At 46.3% G+C, this 6,000-nt stretch overlaps 1 protein-coding gene across 4 annotated transcripts in view; it reads right to left on the bottom strand.

Annotated features, from left to right (window-relative positions):
• Positions 1-3,233, bottom strand: part of STAU1 (staufen double-stranded RNA binding protein 1) — a 44,105-nt gene extending 40,872 nt beyond the window's left edge. For all 4 annotated transcript variants that reach the window (XM_073580520.1, XM_073580519.1, XM_073580518.1 and 1 more), the window contains exon 1: positions 3,047-3,233. The gene's annotated coding sequence lies outside the window, so the exon portion shown is untranslated. The remainder of the gene's footprint in view (positions 1-3,046) is intronic.
• Positions 3,234-6,000: the final 2,767 nt, after the last annotated feature.

The raw sequence follows: 6,000 nt of genomic DNA on the forward strand, positions 1-6,000 counted from the left end.
CTTAGCAAACTTTGGATTTTTTTTCACCACTTAAATAATAAAGAACCTAGACATGTTTGGTGTCTATGAACTCGTAATGACCTGGAGAATCATAAAGACAGGTCAGTTTTAGCATTTGATGAACAGAGTAAAAAAAAATCCAAAAAAACAGTTGTGGAATTGCACTTTTTTTTGCAATTTCACAGCACTTGGCATTTTTTCCCTGTTTTCGTGTACACGATATTTTAAAACCAATGGTGTTGTTCGAAAATACAACTTGTCCCGCAAAAAAACAAGCCCTCACATGGCCATATTGACGGAAAAATAAAAAAAAGTTATGGCTTTGGGAAGCAGGGGAGCGAAAAACAAACGCAAAAACGTCATGAAGTGGTTAAAAGGTGCGCTCATTACTGGGATGTTTTGTAATTAAAGGGGGGGCTCATTACTGGGATGTGCTAATTTCTAGGATGTTCTGTTATTATGGGGTGAGCTCATTTAGGAAATTTCAGGTTATTATGAGGTGCACTCATTACTGGTATATCCTGTTATGGTATGCGCTCATTACTGGCAAGTGCTGTTATTATGGGGTGCGCACGCTCATTACTGGAAGGTCCTGTTATTATGGGGTGCGCTCATTACAGAGATGTCCTGTTATTATGGGGTGCGCTCATTACTAGGATGTCCTGTTAGTATGGGGTGCGCTCATTACTAGGATGTCCTGTTAGTATGGGGTGCGCTCATTACTGGGAGGTCCTGTTAGTATGGGGTGCTCTCATTACTGGGAGGTCCTGTTAGTATGGGGTGCTCTCATTACTGGGAGGTCCTGTTAGTATGGGGTGCGCTCATTACTAGGATGTCCTGTTAGTATGGGGTGCGCTCATTACAGGGATGTCCTGTTAGTATGGGGTGCGCTCATTACAGGGATGTCCTGTTAGTATGGGGTGCGCTCATTACAGGGATGTCCTGTTAGTATGGGGTGCGCTCATTACAGGGATGTCCTGTTAGTATGGGGTGCGCTCATTACAGGGATGTCCTGTTAGTATGGGGTGCGCTCATTACAGGGATGTCCTGTTAGTATGGGGTGCGCTCATTAATGGGAGGTCCTGTTAGTATGGGGTGCGCTCATTAATGGGAGGTCCTGTTAGTATGGGGTGCGCTCATTAATGGGAGGTCCTGTTAGTATGGGGTGCTCTCATTACAGGGAGGTCCTGTTAGTATGGGGTACACTCATTACTAGGATTTCCTGTTATGAGGTGATTTCATTACTGGGATTGACTTATTATGGGGTGCACACATTACTGGGATGACCAGTTATTATGGAGTGCACACATTTCTGAAATGCTATTATGGGGTGCGCTCATTTTTTAAAATGTTCTGTTATTATGCGGTGCGCTCATTTCTGGGATGTTCTGTTATTATGGGATATGCTAATTACGGGAGGTCCTGTTAGTATGGGGTGCACTCATTTCTGGGATGTTCTGATATTATGGGATTTGCTCATTACTGGGATTTCCTGTTGTTACGCGGTGCGCTCATTCGCAGGATGTCCTGTTATTATGGGGTGCGCTCATTGGCAGGAGGTCCTGTTATTATGGGGTGAGCTCATTGGTAGGATGTCCTGCTATTATGGGGTGCGCTCATTGGTAGGATGTCCTGTTACTATGGGGTGCGCTCATTGGTAGGATGTCCTGTTACTATGGGGTGCGCTCATTGGTAGGATGTCCTGTTATTATGGGGTGCGCTCATTGGTAGGATGTCCTGTTATTATGGGGTGCGCTCATTGGCAGGATGTCCTGTTATTATAGGGTGCGCTCATTGGTAGGATGTCCTGTTATTATGGGGTGCGCTCATTGGTAGGATGTCCTGTTATTATGGGGTGCGCTCATTGGCAGGATGTCCTGTTATTATGGGGTGCGCTCATTGGCAGGATGTCCTGTTATTATGGGGTGCGCTCATTGGTAGGATGTCCTGTTATTATGGGGTGCGCTCATTGGTAGGATGTCCTGTTATTATGGGGTGCGCTCATTGGTAGGATGTCCTGTTATTATGGGGTGCGCTCATTGGTAGGATGTCCTGTAATTATGGGGTGCGCTCATTGATAGGATGTCCTGTTATTATGGGGTGCGCTCATTGGTAGGATGTCCTGTTACTATGGGGTGCGCTCATTGGTAGGATCTCCTGTTATTATGGGGTGCGCTCATTGGTAGGATGTCCTGTTACTATGGGGTGCGCTCATTGGTAGGATGTCCTGTTACTATGGGGTGGGCTCATTGGTAGGATGTCCTGTTACTATGGGGTGCGCTCATTGGTAGGATGTCCTGTTACTATGGGGTGCGCTCATTGGTAGGATGTCCTGTTACTATGGGGTGCGCTCATTGGTAGGATGTCCTGTTACTATGGGGTGCGCTCATTGGTAGGATGTCCTGTTACTATGGGGTGCGCTCATTGGTAGGATGTCCTGTTACTATGGGGTGCGCTCATTGGTAGGATGTCCTGTTATTATGGGGTGCGCTCATTGGTAGGATGTCCTGTTATTATGGGGTGCGCTCATTGGTAGGATGTCCTGTTATTATGGGGTGCGCTCATTGGTAGGATGTCCTGATATTATGGGGTGCGCTCATTGGTAGGATGTCCTGATATTATGGGGTGCGCTCATTGGTAGGATGTCCTGTTATTATGGGGTGCGCTCATTGGTAGGATGTCCTGTTATTATGGGGTGCGCTCATTGGTAGGATGTCCTGTTATTATGGGGTGCGCTCATTGGTAGGATGTCCTGTTATTATGGGGTGCGCTCATTGGTAGGATGTCCTGATATTATGGGGTGCGCTCATTGGTAGGATGTCCTGTTATTATGGGGTGCGCTCATTACTGGGATGAGATATAAATCACTGGGGGATAATGGAGGATGAGGGCTGGAGGTCGTACACTGGGGGAAACCACGGGTGTCGTAGCCTACAATGTCAGGCCTCCAGGGTGGTTAAGGCCTATCAAGTAAAGATGCAGCCTCGGTGTTTCCTGCTGGGCGCTGCAGGAGGAGGTGAGGGGGGAGTCCGGGCTGGGGGCTCACCTTCTCTCGCTGACCGTCCCGCTGTGTCCAGGCCCTGCGCTGGGAGACGCTCTCTAATCCATAAAGTGCGGGTGAGGGGTCGGTACCGGGAGACCGGGGGAGGAAACACGGACACGGCAAACACTAAAGAGAATGAGGAGCCGGCGGGGCTACCGGAAGTGACGTCACCCGGCTCTGCAGCGGCGAAGAGGCGGGGAACCTACACCGCCGATCAGGAGACGGAACTCCGCCCACAAGAAGCCACGCCCATCATGAGATATACACACACATCGCACACAATGATACGGTGGTTACACCACCAACACCGGGCAGACACTCAGAGCAGCACCGCGGGAACCGAGAGATAAATACTGCACCTATCCAATGAATATAGTGGTACTGTGCGCTATATACACATATATACATACAGGGCAGGGGTACTGTGCGCTATATACACATATATACATACAGGGCAGGGGTACTGTGCACTATATACACATATATACATACAGGGCAGGGGTGCTGTGCGCTATATACACATATATACATACAGGGCAGGGGTGCTGTGCGCTATATACACATATATACATACAGGGCAGGGGTACTGTGCGCTATATACACATATATACATACAGGGCAGGGGTACTGTGCGCTATATACACATATATACATACAGGGCAGGGGTACTGTGCGCTATATACACATATATACATACAGGGCAGGGGTGCTGTGCACTATATACACATATATACATACAGGGAAGGGGTGCTGTGCGCTATATACACATATATACATACAGGGCAGGGGTACTGTGCACTATATACACATATATACATACAGGGCAGGGGTGCTGTGCGCTATATGCACATATACATACAGGGCAGGGGTGCTGTGCGCTATATACACATATATACATACAGGGCAGGGGTGCTGTGCGCTATATACACATATATACATACAGGGCAGGGGTGCTGTGCACTATATACACATATATACATACAGGGCAGGGGTGCTGTGTGCTATATACACATATATACATACAGGGCACGGGTGCTGTGCGCTATATACACATATATACATACAGGGCAGGGGTGCTGTGCACTATATACACATATATACATACAGAGCAGGGGTACTGTGCGCTATATACACATATATACATACAGGGCAGGGGTACTGTGCGCTATATACACATATATACATACAGGGCAGGGGTACTGTGCGCTATATACACATATATACATACAGGGCAGGGGTACTGTGCGCTATATACACATATATACATACAGGGCAGGGGTGCTGTGCGCTATATACACATATATACATACAGGGCAGGGGTGCTGTGCACTATATACACATATATACATACAGAGCAGGGGTACTGTGCGCTATATACACATATATACATACAGGGCAGGGGTACTGTGCGCTATATACACATATATACATACAGGGCAGGGGTACTGTGCGCTATATACACATATATACATACAGGGCAGGGGTGCTGTGCGCTATATACACATATATACATACAGGGCAGGGGTGCTGTGCGCTATATACACATATATACATACAGGGCAGGGGTGCTGTGCGCTATATACACATATATACATACAGGGCAGGGGTGCTGTGCACTATATACACATATATACATACAGGGCAGGGGTACTGTGCGCTATATACACATATATACATACAGGGCAGGGGTACTGTGCGCTATATACACATATATACATACAGGGCAGGGGTACTGTGCGCTATATACACATATATACATACAGGGCAGGGGTGCTGTGCACTATATACACATATATACATACAGGGCAGGGGTGCTGTGCGCTATATACACATATATACATACAGGGAAGGGGTGCTGTGCGCTATATACACATATATACATACAGGGCAGGGGTGCTGTGCACTATATACACATATATACATACAGGGCAGGGGTACTGTGCGCTATATACACATATATACATACAGGGCAGGTGTGCTGTGCGCTATATACATATACAGTCATATGTAAAAGTTTGGGCACCCCTATTAATGTTAACCTTTTTTCTTTAAAACAATTTTGGTTTTTGCAACAGCTATTTCAGTTTCATATATCTAATAACTGATGGACTCAGTTATATTTCTGGATTCAAATGAGGTTTATTGTACTAACAGAAAATGTGCAATCTGCATTTTAACAAAATTTGACCGGTGCAAAAGTATGGGCACCTCAACATAAAAGTGACATTAATATTTTGTAGATCCTCCTTTTGCAAAAATAACAGCCTCTAGTCGCTTCCTGTAGCTATTAATGAGTTCCTGGATCCTGGATGAAGGTATTTGTGACCATTCCTGCTTACAAAACAATTCCAGTTCAGTTAAGTTTGATGGTCGCCGAGCATGGACAGCCCGCTTCAAATCATTCCACAGATGTTCAATGATATTCAGTCTGGGGACTGGGATGGCCATTCCAGAACATTGTAATTGTTCCTCTGCATGAATGCCTGAGTAGATTTGGAGCGGTGTTTTGGATCATTGTCTTGCTGAAATATCCATCCCCTGCGTAAATTCAACTTCGTCACTGATTCTTGCACATTATTGTCAAGAATCTGCTGATACTGAGTTGAATCCATGCGACCCTCAACTTTAACAAGATTCCCGGTGCCGGCATTGGCCACACAGCCCCAAAGCATGATGGAACCTCCACCAAATTTTCCTGTGGGTAGCAAGTGTTTTTCTTGGAATGCTGTGTTTTTTAGCCTCCATGCATAACGCCTTTTTGTATGACCAAACAACTCAATCTTTGTTTCATCAGTCCACAGGACCTTCTTCCAAAATGTAACTGGCTTGTCCAAATGTGCTTTTGCAGACCTCAGGCGACTCTGGTTGTGGCGTGCTTGCAGAAACGGCTTCTTTCGCATCACTCTCCCACACAGCTTCTCCTTGTGCAAAGTGCGCTGTATTGTTGACCGATGCAC

The sequence above is a fragment of the Dendrobates tinctorius genome, unplaced genomic scaffold (assembly GCF_039654945.1).
Source record: "Dendrobates tinctorius isolate UK_male_01 unplaced genomic scaffold, ASM3965494v1 ptg000065l, whole genome shotgun sequence".
NCBI lineage: Eukaryota > Metazoa > Chordata > Amphibia > Anura > Dendrobatidae > Dendrobates > Dendrobates tinctorius.